Source organism: Sinohyriopsis cumingii, chromosome 10 (genome assembly GCF_028554795.1).
Source record: "Sinohyriopsis cumingii isolate HCF-2022 chromosome 10, ASM2855479v2, whole genome shotgun sequence".
NCBI classification, from domain to species: Eukaryota; Metazoa; Mollusca; class Bivalvia; order Unionida; family Unionidae; genus Sinohyriopsis; species Sinohyriopsis cumingii.
The window spans coordinates 27,895,438-27,910,306 of NC_142970.1; the positions used below are offsets into that span (position 1 = coordinate 27,895,438).

Sequence of the window (14,869 nt, forward strand, 5' to 3'; positions counted from 1 at the left end):
ATCAACACAAGAATGAATAGCAGAATAGTGAAACTGTTAGAACTCCAGATGCACCTGGAATATGCCAGGCGCATAGTAAACGAACTATCAGCGGAGGCTATAGTAGAAGAAGCAAGAGTAAAGAAGGAAGAGGAGGAGAGAAGAGAGAGGGAAGAAGAGGAAAAGAAAAGAGAAGAGAGGATGTCGTTCAATATTCCCGAGACAGAGGATTGGGGTGTTGAAGCGAATCATCCTCCCTCTGCGCTTCCCAGAAGAAAGGTGAAAGAAGACTGGGGAAGAAGATGCGTGTGTGGCGCCAGGCCAGGACGGTGCAACCATTAGATAGGTGCATCAGGAGTTCAAAAAACAGCCCTTTTCAGGGCTACCCAATACTCTAGAAAAGAAATAACGATCAATTTGCCAATGTGTGTAGGTAGAGTAGTGTGTATATAAACACTAACTCTTTTTTAAGATAGTGTGAGGGTATGAGTTTGTGTGTTTGTGTGTTTGTGTTTGTAAGAGCTCAGGTATGTTTGTGTGAATAGTAGATTATGGGTTTCTTAGCGTATGTGAAGAGTATAGTTAGGGTTTTATTATATGAAATGAGAAAGTAGGGGGATGTTTTCCTTCACGTTCGCGCGATGTTTGGTCATCATCTAGGTAAGATCCATTTTATGTTTTAGGGGGATGTTTTCCTTCACGTACGCGCTTTTCGTATAAGAACCCACAGTATTCATCGTTCAAACCATTCTGCAAAGAATACAAAGAAGATGGCGTCAAACCAAATGGACAAGATGCAAACCTTGCAAGACGTGTTAGACAACTTAGGAATAATGGAACAGATGCTAATAAGACTGGTTGAAGACCATTATTCCTATAGTCCCCATCGTGTAAAGATGGAAATTAACAATTTAAGAAAAGCAAAGGACAAGATTAGTAATGTAATGAAGGAAATCAAGGAGGAGAAGGAGGATGAAGAGGAAAAGATAAGAATAAGAACATGGAACGAAAAAATTGAAAAAGAAGAGGAAAATGAGAAGAGGAAGAAAGAAGAGGAGGAAGAGAAGAAAGAAGAGAAGGAGAAAAAAAAGAAGAGAAAGAGTGTTGGAGATAAAATAAGAAGTTGGTGGAGGAAAAGAAGAAATTAGAAGAAAACCCAAAGGCCCTTTTCAGGGCCAGCCATATATCTCGAAAAGAGATAGTCTTTGAATTGCCTAAATTTAAATTTAAATTTTAAAAAAATTTTTTTAAAAATTTTTTTAAAAAAAAAAATCCCATGTTAAATTCCCCTTGTCCGTAGAGTGACCCACGATTTATTCCCATGTTAAATTCCCCTTGTCCGTAATGTGACCCACGATTTATTCCCATGTTAAATCCCCTTGTCCGTAAAGTGCCCCACGATTTTTCTCCATGTTAATTTTCCCTTGTCCGTAAAGTGCCCCAAGGGTGTTTTTAATGCTAATTCCCATTGTCCGTAAAGTGCCCCCATTCACTACTTTTAACACTTTGTATTAGCGATATGGTGCAATTTTGGCTACAACTTTCATAACTATGCATTTAAATATAATTACTTATATACAGCTGTGAAGGAACTAATTATGATAAACTGCTATTCGACAATGTATACTTGTCAATATATAATGACGATGACGTATTGTAAAGAGATTAATGTGTTTTGAATTTGTACATTTCAATGCATGAACTGACAGCCAATTTCCAGAAGTGGAAGAATGTTTATAAATAAATTATCTTCAAGGTAAAACTTAAGATCTCTATGTATTTGAGTTTTTCTGCAAATAATTCACGTTCTTATCTGGATAAGTGTTGACTTAAAAAATGGAAAAAGCCATTAATGTTTTCCCAGTGCCTTTATCTTTAAAGCGGATCTGCGGTTTCAAATCAGTGGCTTATTGCTAACATGCCGTCTATTGCTACTCTATGTTGGTTAGGTAAAGTCATTATTGTAATACGCTGACGCTCAATCTATAATGCCATTATTTTCCACAAGTCACCCCAACTCATTTATGGAGCTCATACCACCTACCCGCGCGAAAAATAACATAAGAAAATTACTAGCGTCATACGTAGATTAATGCTTTAAAGACTTGCTTCTTTGTTGGAAAATAAGTTCACCTCCGAAATTTGGGCTAAATCCGATCAGAACTTCTGGAGTGATAATGACTGTACATCACCTACAATTGGATCTTTGGTAGTTTTAACTTGCATATGCTTACCCGTATTCTGTAATATTATGCAACCATTCACGCCGGCAATGATCGGTGGACCGGCATTCTGTCATGAGTGTGTATGTATGTATGTATGTATGTATGTATGTATGTATGTATGTATGTATGTATGTATGTATGTATGTATGTTTGCATGCATGCATGCATGATGCATGCATGGATGTATGGATGTATGTATGTATGTATGTATGTATGTCTGTATGTATGTATGTGTGTGTGTGTGCGTGCGTGCGTGCGTATGTATGTAGTCTGCATGTACGTACGTACGTATGTGTGCATGCATGCATGTAATGCATGTATGCCATATACCCGCATTTCACCACAATAATGTAACACGCAAAGGGCTTCACTACCGCGAGAATTAAACACCTGCGTTAGTAAATATTTCTCTTATTTCCAATGATATTAAAACAACAGGCGTTGTCAACTGAAAAGTGCTTATACGAACAAACACTACACTTACAAAGCCCCTAATCATCTATTAACCACACATCACGAAAATTTGATAATTATGCATAATTTGTTTTTGTTCTTTATTTTCTTGTTCGCATTTGAATAACTTGTTAGTACAATCCTTTTCCAAGCCGTATATTAATATTTCACCCAAAATTGTATTCCTCTCTAAAAGTACTAAAAGCATCGACACATATCCAGATAATTATCTTTTGGGAATGTAGGGATGGTCGATTTTTCAAAAAAATGATACTTGCTGTCATAAAGTCTCTAGAATACTGTACCGTATGAGGACTGTGCCTATAAATTAATTAATTATTCGCGTTGAGAAATATCTTTACAACACATACTACCAATAATAAACTCATAATCACTAAAATATAGCAAAGAAAGTTAAAAGCAAAAATGTAGATTATCGTAGCACATATCCTCAGTTCTGTACAGTAATGTAGTGACGATTATAAACTAAAGTCTAAAAATGTAACGATAAAAAATGCTACTAAACCCTTTATGAATATAAAACCTACTAAATAAATATTAGCAACTATGCGTCGAAAATGTTTATTCAATAGTTTAATAAATAAAATATAAAATGTACATATCAATTATGGTATGAGATAAGGTAGTGATTCGCAATTAATTATTTTTTTCAACAAATTACTGTTCAATACAAATATGAGTCACACCTGTACAGGTATGATCAATGATGTAGTGAGATGTTCACTACGTAAATTATCATGCATAATTAAGAAAAAAAAGTATATTCTTCATACAGAGACTTCCGTTTATGGTAGGTGAAAAAATCAGGTTTATTTGGGTTCCATCTTTCATCTTGTCTTTCAATTATTAAATTCCTTTTTCATATAATTTCTCAAAATCAATTGTGGAAGAAATGGCAAGAATAAATTTCAGCGTGATATTAACAATAACGATTTAATTTGAAAACATCAGTCACAAACTAGAACTCTAGATGTCTTTTGTTTACTATTAAACAAGGGCCTGAATGATAAAAACCGAATCAATCACCTAATCTAATAGGCTTGATAGCGGTTCGTTTATTAGTTGAATACCAGTGGTAGCGTCATAATAAAAATACAGATATTATTTTGGTGTCCGGTTTGAGGATATCTGCTTTTAATATGAAATATAAAAAAGCGTACTGATGAGTACGGCTAACTCACTGCTCGTCATTTGCTGTCGTCAGGAAAGACACTAGAGATGCACTGCAATGCCAAACACAGGCTTTATTAGTTTCACCAAAGGGACACACACACACACACACACACACACACACACACACACACACACACACACACTCTCACACACAGAGAAATGGTTGTCCTATTCGAGCTTGTATCTCATCTAAATTCAAACAGTCTTTTTAGCAATGTACAATCTGCATATCGCCTTTGCCACAGTACTAAAACTACTCTTCTAAAAGTAGTTAATGACATTCTCTCTGCTTTGGATAGCGAAAAGATTACAGTCCTCACCCTCCTTGATTTGTCTGCAGCACTTGACACAATAAACCATGATTTATTACTTCACCGTCTCCAGCACGTATTTAGCATTCATGATACAGCCTTACTGTGGTTCGAGTCCTACTTGGTCAACATGACACAAATTGTATCTGCAAATGGAATACACTCCAGCCCACAGTTCCACAGGGGTCTGTTCTTGGACCTTTTCTCTTCATTCTGTACACTCAGTCGCTCTCAAGTGTCATAGATCATCATCCAGTGTCTCCCCAATTGTACGCTGATGACACCCAAATATACAAATCTAGCCACCCAACTGAAGTTGATGCTACCATCCAAGGTGTAAAGAGGTGCATTTCTGATGTGAAATCATGGATGACATGTAACAAGCTGCAGATGAATGATGATTAAACGGAGGCCATTTGGATCACAACACAAAGACTTTCTCATTCACATCCCTTACCTCAAACAATGAATATCAGCAACACCAACATTAAATTCACACAGTCAGTACAAAACCTATTTGTTACTCTCGACAGTACTCTCACATTGCACCAACATATCATGAACATATGCAAGGCTGCATATCTTGAGCTGAGACGCATCAGCTCAATTCGCAAATATCGTTCAGTTTCTCACACTAAATCACTTGTGTGTTCATTAGTACTTTCAAGACTGGACTATTGTAACTAAGTTATGTCTGGTTCATCTCAATATCTGCCCCAGAAACTTAAAAAAGTTCAAAACACAGCTGATGAAATCATACTTAGAGTACCACGATCAGAACACACCTCCCCGCTGCTCTGTACCCTACACTGGCTATCCATTCGATCCAGAATCAAACACAAAATGTGTTCTATGTGCTACGTTTCACTGTCGAACTCTAGTCCAACATACCTATCCGACCTCATCCATGTGTACACACCAGCAATATACGTATGCTCCTCTTCTGACAATCGTATGCTTATTATTCCCACTATGAAAATGAAGACATATGGACAGCGTTCCTTTGCATACCAGGGCCCAGCAACGTGGAATAAATGACCACTGAACTTAGACACAAAGACACAGTGATCACATTCAAGAGGGCTCTAATACTCACTTATTTCGACTGCAAGAACAAACTTAAAGACCTAATCATGTTTCCTACCTTAAATATTCTCAGCATGTTTTTTTAAAAATGTTTTCTAATTTAATGGTGTTTGGTTTTGTAATCATACCATTATATGTTTTTTATCTTATAGGTGTTGTCTAATTTTGTAAAGCGCTTAGAGCTTCTAAAGATTAGGCGCTATACAAAATCCTCCTCCTCATTATTATTATTATACACACACACACACACATTATATATATATATATATATATATATATATATATATATATATATATATATGCATTCCTTTAAATCATAAATGGAGCAAAATATATTCATTCAATTCTATAACTCAGCTGTGTGCTGTGCTTGTCAAAACACAACTTAAATCAAGGCATTCCTACCTTATTCTAATAATGAATGAAGTTTATAAGTATATGTACACAGGTATATGTTAGTCCGGGTGAATATAGATACGCAATAATTGTAAGCAAACAAACTCGCATGCCGCTGTGTTTAAATTTACGAAGTACTTTGACGAAGACGTCAGTCAACGAATTTAAATTTTAACGCAGGTCAACGCACAATGAAACCCTTAATCTCTGTGTCTGTCTTGTTTACCAGATTGTTTTTTTCATATACAAAAAAGATAATATATATATATATATATATATATATATATATATATATATATATATATATATATATATATATATATATATATATATATATATATATATATATATTCCTGCTAAATGTTTCTACTTGAAATGGTAATAAAGACATGCGATTAAGATGCGCATAAAGGATTACAGAAATTACATTGCGTCATGAATATACATTTGATGTTAAACATTCGAATAAAACAGTACAAAAATATGTAATAATTTTTTCTCTCGTTCGTTCGTGTTCTAATTCATGTATTTTGTTTCTTCCCTTCGGTTAAAATATGGTGCACTACTAGCCCATTGATTGTTAGAAATGTATTGAAAATACATGTATGTCATCTCATTACATAACGTTATCTCATAACAAAATACGTAAATATTATCTCATGACATAATATTGTTTCATAACAAAATACACAAACGTTATCTCATGACATAATGTTGTTTCATAACAAAATAGACAAGTGTTATCTCCTGACACAACATTAGCAGCGCTTGATATAGTACATGGTGCAATTGTTTCTTCTTACTTACTTTTATTTACTTATTACTTATTCGGTAAATAAAGGGTTGGAAATGAAGATACGTTCATTCAATTTCAATTTTTGTATCCGATGAATCAGACTTACGCAGTTATCAGAGCTCTTTTATTTTTTCTCTTTTACTTGATATGCTCTCTGATACAAGGTGACACAGAAATTCTTGCTAAAATCGGTTTTTCTATCCCTTTTCTATCTTTAGAAGAATTAGTAATCATTTGATGACTTGAAATATACTTGGAATTAAACTATTGCAAAGTATCCAGTTGGACATGGTTGGACAGAATCGAGGTTGGACATGGTTGTACAGCATTCAAGTTAAACATGGTCGTACAGCATCCAGGATTCCAGGATGGACATGGTTGTACAGCATACAGGATGGACATGGTTGTACAGCATCCAGGTTGGACATGGTTGGACAGAATCTAGGATGGACATGGTTGGACAGAATTCAGGTTGGACATGGTTGGACGGAATCCAAGTTAGACGTGGTAGAACACCGTCAATATTGGAAATTGTTTTGAAATCTCGTATGACTTCATCACAAAACCGTCATTTCACTTGTTGTTGTTGTTGTTCTGGGTTTTAACGCCATTTTCAGCACAAGATAGGCAATATATGGCGGCCAGTATAACTGGTGGAGGAAGAACCCTGGAAAACCCAGGAAAGAACCACCGACCCACGAGAAGCTACTGGCAGGCTCTCCCACGTACCCACGCTAGCCGAGCCTTGGACTCGAACATACGCAGACAGAGGTGAGATGGCAGTGATCCGGAACGGTGAGCGCTTTAGACCACTCGGCCACTCGGGGCCCCTCATTTCACTTGAATTTACTGTTAAAAATGTCATCACACACAACAGTAAACAGGGTGTAGGATAAATGGGGTGATATAGTTCATAACTGGGGATAATCTAACTCTACCCTAAATCTAGTGCTTCATTTGGCAATTTGGTGGTTATAAAATGCACCGAGGCTGAATAATTTTATTTACACATAATTGTTTTCAAAGTCTAAAAATGATAATTAAAAACGAAACTTAGAAAATGATAATTAAAGATTTTACTCATATTTGACCTTTAAAGCAAACTTTGGTGTTGCAATTCCACCAAAATCGTTGACTTTGAAGGAAATAGGGTTTATATTACAAATTTTGATTCTGTTTTACGTACGTTTGAGTTTGTATTATAAGAAATACTTTCCCACAAAAATGTGTAGATTTTACCTTATATTTTATTTTGTGCAAGACAATATTTACTCATATTTGGAAGGGTTTATTTTCATGATGATTGCAGCCATTTTTAACCTTTCTAATGTTATGACCATTTTCATACCGCTATATGTTACGACCATATTTAGAAATTTCTGATGTTACGACCATTTTCAGACATTTCTAGTGTTACGACCATTTTCAGACCATTAGATGTTACGACCATTTTCAGACCGTTACATGTTACGACCATATTCAGACCGTTATATGTTACGACCATTTTCAGACCACTATGTTACGACCATTTTCATACCGTTATAACGTTACGACCATTTTCACACCGTTATAATGTTACAACCATTTTCAGACCTTTATAATGTTACAACCATTTTCAGACCTTTATATGTTAGGATCATTTTCAAACTTTTATATGTTACGACAATTTTCATACCATCAGACCTTTATATGCTACGACCATTTTCATACCGTTATAATGTTACGACCATTTTCATACCGTTATAATTTTACGACCATTTTCAGACCGTTATGTTTTCAGAGCCCCGAGTGGCCGAGTGGTCTAAAGCGCTCACCGTTACGGATCACTGTCATCTCAACTGTGTCTGCGTGGGTTCGAGTCTCGGGTTCGGCCTTTGTGGGTATGTGAGAAAGCTTGCCAGTAACTTCTCGTGGGTCGGTGGTTCTTTCCGGGGTTTTCCCGGGTTCTTCCTCCACCATTAATACTGAAAAATGGCTTTAAACCCCACAACAACAACAACTACGACCATTTTCAGACTGTTAGATGTTACGACCATTTTCAGACCGTTAGATGTTACGACCATTTTTTGACCTTCATATGTTACGACCATTTCTAGACCTTTATATAATACGACCATTTTGAGACTGTTAGATGTTACGAACATTTTCAGACTGTTAGATGTTACGAACATTTTCAGACTGTTAGATGTTACGAACATTTTCAGACCTTCATATGTTAAGAACATGTTCAGACCTTCATATGTTTTGACCATTTTCAGACCTTCATATGTTTTGACCATGTTCAGATTTTCATATGTTTTGACCATTTTCAGACCTTCATATGTTTTGACCATTTTCAGACCTTCATATGTTACAACCATTTTCAGACTTTTTTGATGTTAAACCATTTTCAGACCGTTATGTTTTAGGAGCATATTTATAACTTTGCCTTTTATCTTGAAGGACTATTTATCTTTATTTTGAAGGTTTATTTTCAAGGACTGCGTATTTGTATTTATTTGAAAGCATGCAACTTGAATGACCCAGTACGTATGTTTATTTGGAAGGGTTCATCTTACTAAAGGGTTTCTTAACTGATATGTTCTACAACGCCATGAATGTGCTAACGTGAATTCAAAAATATAATTGTCATACAATTACATAGGTACATACATACATCCATATATAAATAGTTGTCCTTTAAAGACCAGGGGTATACAATGCGTCATTTAACATCAAAAGGGCAGGAGTGTAAATCTATAATTGTAGTTGGACACGTTTTAGTAATGTAGCTACTCTGGGCGTTAGCGTAATCCGTTCAGGCGCTTTGGATTGTTTTCTCAATAACACTTGTAATTAACTTATAGTATATATTTGCATGATTGGTTAGGCGTGTAAAGAAACTGTTCAATTCCACCTGTATATCCATTTCAACAATTTTCTTAGCTTCTTATTGTGCTAGAAATACCCAAAGTAATAAACAGCTGAACCCATATTAGATTCTTTTAAAATGCGTGCAATAGTGTCAGATTAGAAGGATAATAAATATAATTATTAGCAATTGAGATCAAGTAATACATTAAACCAGTTTGCAATACACCCATTAGCATCAAATAGTCATTTTACCTGTTTGCAATGTGTTATAAATGCGTGAGCTGAAGGAAATTAAACAATTTCCATATTGAAAATACTAGTTTAACGCTGGAATCCAAAAAGCTGATTTTGAAACAAAAAAACATATCTGTCTATTTTAATTTGGTTTCTAGTTCTGTGTTTATTGGAAGAGTTCCCAAATGTTTTCCATGTCCATTTTTGAATAAATTCTAATTTTCCTGCACCAAGTCGTTCATTACTTTGAAACAAAGGGCATAACAAATTTTGTTGATTCAGGATTTCGGAAAACGTTTGGTAGTTAAGCCATGGTCCGGGGGGCGGGGATGTATAAGAGTGGTGACGCTCCCACTACCTCAGTATTCCTCTCTACTTTGGTGCTTTCCAGCACATCAACACAAGTAGGTTAATTAGTGCCGAGGCAATTGTAATCAAGTGATTTGCCCAAATTCACACCACGGTAGCTGACACAGGCAGGTCATCTGGTAGGATTCGAACCCGCATTCTTTCTGTCGCGAGTCCGGCACAATATCCACTGAGAAACCGCGGGTCAACCTGTTGCACTTTGTCCCTAAAATCCAAGAATTTCGGAGACCAAACCAATAGCCTTCATGTTGTCACCTATTTTTTTAAGTGCCTTCATGTGTTAGCTATGAAATAAAAATATGTGAAGACATCAAGCAAACATTTGCCAATTCCAACTCTTCCATCGACCTCAAACTAACGTTTGCTAGCTCTAACCCTTCAATCGATCTCAAGCAAACGTTTGCTAAATCCAACCCTTCCATCAATCTCAAGCAAACGTTTGCCAACTCCAACCCTTCTATCAATCTCAAGCAAACGTTTGCTAACTACAACCCTTCCATCAGTCTCAATCAAACGTTTGCTAACTCCAACCCATCGCTCATAGAACAGAAAACGTTTACCAGTTTATCCAACGTTTCTGTCGAGCTCCAGCAAACGTTTTTATATTGCAAACTGTGAATATTTTCCATCTCTTTAGGATCAATTATAAGAAAGAGAATAACTTATAAATTAATATCATAAAAGGAGTAATACTGTACCAAAAAAAAATCAAATTATATATATATGGATGGGAGGTGGGCTGGTGGTTTCTAATAGTGGATTGTTGGATCCTAATAACCTGATGGGGTGCAATGGTGGAGCCTAATAACGTGATAGGTGTGAGTCGGTGGATCCTACAAAACGGGATTGAGATATGTTTGTGTAGATATGTTTATATAGTTTGTTTTTTCACATTTAAGTTGTATCCAATCTAAAATAAAGCATTTTTTTTCTTTCTGCCAGGGCATTCATTCAATAAGTTACCACTTTTTAAAAATTATTATGAAGACTTTTTGCCGAGTACAATGTTGTTTTATTAGTTGTATTGGCGAGAGAAGAATATAAACAGGTTATTAAATTATGAATGTGTATATTCGTATGGTTTTGCATTTAACTTTATTAAATTTGAAGCTTAAATGCACGCTGACAAAATAAAGTGTGGGCTTCATAATGTGTTAATGGTGAATATCATATACCACAATCTTCTCTATGGATTCATAAAATCCGACACAAAAGTAGTGCAAACATTCATGTTGTTGTTTAAGGTTTAACGCCATTTATATGGGCTTTATAGGCTGTACATGGCGGCCAGTATTTCTGGTGGATGAACAACTCGGGAAAACCCCAGAAAAATCGACCTCTGCACGGGAAGCTAGTGGCAAGATTTCTCACATACCCTAATTGGCCGAGCCCAAGACTCGAACCATGCGGACGGATGTGACATGACAGTGATTGGTATAGGCGATCGCTTTAGACCACTCTTCCGCACGGGACCCGGCAAACATTCATACGAATCTATGTAATTTGAATACGGAATTGACAGGAAACAAGCGATATTTTGATTTAAATACTAATTAAGAAGGATCATTATGATCTAAGAATATGGTACATTTTTATTTACACTTCATTACCTCTTCGGTTTGTTTTTGCCAATATTACGGTTTAGAAGCTTTCCCTTTCCACAAACGTATACTAATTTTATCGGAAAGAGAGGAAAGCCAAAATAAGAAATAACTAAACACAATCTCCACTCGTAGAAATCAATAATGACCTCTTAATTTTATATTCCCCTATCAACCAGCCCTAAGGTAGTCAGCAAATAATCAGTACACGTCAAGTGGGTTAAGGTCAATATTTAAACATATTTATATTTTTGTGTGCATATATAGGCGTTACGTACGTGTTCATGTAAAAAAAAAGTTATACATTGCAAATATATTTAGTGGCTTACAAACGATTTAAATTTGTCATTTTAGTTTGGTATTTATTCATGCAATCATTAGTATATTTATTTTTTTACTGTTTATTTCTGGGGTGGGTCGATACATTTTGTCGTATATTTAAACCAAAAGATATAAAATACCACCCTCAAACATTTTAATTATTAGAAAATGTACCTGGAATATAGAAATGTTAGCTGTGCAGAGAAGGTCTTATACTGTTACGGATATCTGTATTCTGTATTAATTTATAATATAATTTTATTAAAGTCATTGGGATCAATGGCATTTATTTTCTAATTCTTTGATTCTGTGGCTGGTCAGTAATAAAATGAGTAGGATAATAAACAATTTTATTTGATATGATATATATTAGACAGGATAATAGACAAGTTTTTTTCTTCATATGACTCATACATTAGACAGGATAATAGACAAATTCTTTCATATGACTCGTATATTAGGATAATAGACACATTTTGTCATATGACTCATATATCAGACAGGATAATAGACAAGTTTTTTTTTTCTTCATATGACTCATATATTAGACAGGATAATAGATAAATTCTTTCATATGACTCGTATATTAGACAGGATAATAGACACAGTTTGTCATATGACTCATATTAGACAGCATAATGTACAAGATTTTGTCATATGACGCATATATCAGAAAGGATAATGGACAAATTTTGTCATATGACTCATATATCAGACAGGATAATGGACAAGGTTTTTCATATGACTCATAAATTAGGCATGGTAATAAGCAAGTTTTTTTCATATGACTCGTAAATTAGACAGGATGATAGACAAGTTTTTTCAATGACTCATAAATTAGACAGGATGATAGACAAGTTTTTTCATATGACTCATGTCTTAGACAGGATGATAGACAAGTTTTTTCATATGACTCATGTCTTAGACAGGATAATAGACAAGTTTTTTCATATGACTCATGTCTTAGACACGATAATAGACAAGGGGCTTCTGATGGTTCTGATATAAGGCAAAGTATACTTCGTCCTCTTCGGCATTATAAAATAAATAGTCAACATTCTTTAATACTAATAACTAGCAAACTAGATAGATAAATAGAGTGAACAGAGTGAAAGAAATATATGCCGGATAGAAAGAAAGATGAAATCATAGATGCATTCGTGTGTGTCCACAGAATAAATATATGTCACACACACACACACACATATGTATAAATATATATATATATATATATATATATATATATATATATATATATATATATATATATATATATATATATATCAGACAATATGTATAAAGGATAGTAACGGTGATGTAGTACTTTGTTTCGAGTTCAATTTTTTAAAATCAGTTTTATCAATGATATTTACGTGATTCAAGCTAAGAATTACAACATATATACAATGAATGAAAATGGTCAGTCAAAATTATATTTTAAAATGACATTAAAACAATTATATGACAAGTGATACATACATAATCAACTCACCGACTGGAAACTGAAGTTCCTCTGTAATTAATAACTACTTTAACTAACTGGCATTAATATTCAGCTGTATGGCTATCATACCAAGCACTTTCAAGTAATGTAATCCGCTTATCTCTACATGAGAAGTACGTCTGATACCTATAAAACTGACAAGTTCATCTCCCACCATACACAATCAAGGAAAGTGTACACCCGAAAGTTTGAGAAAGATCTCAAGGTAAAACTAAAATTAGAACAACTATTAAGAGCGACTCTGTACGAGTTTACTTAGACTATGCGAGCAATGAGTTTTGCTAAGCGAATATCGAGAGGAACGACCAAGAATGTGACACAAGTGGCAAGATCGTCCGCCTCATTAATTAGAGAGGAAGCTTGTTTCAAAATGGCGATTGTCGGAGTGTTTCTTTGCTCTGTTCCTTTGTCCTTTGACTCTTTGTACAAAGTTATAAACTAAAATCACAAGTATGTTTGGAATCAGCGTCTGTAACCATATAACTACCAGAATGCTAAGGAAAATAAAACTAACCAGTCATATTCTGTTGGCTAAATATTAGAGTAGAACTAGTTATATTTCATTTTGCTGTAGATGCTGCCATGAGTAGTCTTCAAAGTTTATGTTCTTGACACTATTTTGCTGCATTAAATCCAACTTACTTTGCCGGACAATACTCAAGACACGTGTCACAACAATTACGTTAATCATACTTACTTTATATGTCTATAGAGTCTAACGTTGTATAAACTTACAAAATCAACGAAAACAAAATAAAACGAAAAGCAAGATAAAATTATAACAAATTTAACTTAACGCCAGATTATTCATTATGTGTATAAACTCAAGCTCAATAACTTGATAGGTTCATCGTACGTTTCGTCGTAGCGAGGAATATGGATGTTCAACAGTGTTAAAGTTCAAAGCACATTGCACAGCATCCAGAATATGAATGTTTAATTGTAGCACTACGATGAGCATGAATGCTCAATTGTAGCACAACGATGAACATGAATGCTCAATTGTAGCACAACAACGAACATGAATGCTCAATTGTAGCACAACGATGAACATGAATACTCAATTGTAGCACAACGATGAACATGAATGCTCAATTGTAGCACAACGATGAGCATGAATACTCAATTGTAGCACAAAGATGAACATGAATGCTCAATTGTAGCACAACGATGAGCATGAATACTCAATTGTAGCACAAAGATGAACGTGAATGCTCAATTGTAGCACAACGATGAGCATGAATACTCAATTGTAGCACAAAGATGAACGTGAATGCTCAATTGTATCACAACGATGAGCATGAATGCTGAATTGCAGCACAACGATGAGCATGAATACTCAATTGTAGCACAAAGATGAACGTGAATGCTCAACTGTTGCACAACGATGAGCATGAATGCTGAATTGCAGCACAACGATGAGCATGAATACTCAATTGTAGCACAACGATGAGCTTGAATATTCAATTGTAGCACAAAGATGAACGTGAATGCTCAATTGTAGCACAACGATGAGCATGAATGCTGAATTGCAGCACAACGATGAA

The 14,869-nt window shown here is 35.0% G+C and overlaps 1 protein-coding gene across 3 annotated transcripts in view; it reads right to left on the reverse strand.

Moving 5' to 3' along the window:
• The window catches only part of LOC149789811 (uncharacterized), a 60,905-nt gene extending 47,335 nt beyond the window's left edge, over positions 1-13,570 (reverse strand). The window contains exon 1 of one of the 3 annotated variants that reach the window (XM_089971802.1): positions 13,298-13,570. The gene's annotated coding sequence lies outside the window, so the exon portion shown is untranslated. The remainder of the gene's footprint in view (positions 1-13,297) is intronic. The other 2 variants (XM_089971801.1, XM_089971800.1) reach the window with 2 other exon arrangements.
• Between the last annotated feature and the right edge of the window lie 1,299 nt (positions 13,571-14,869).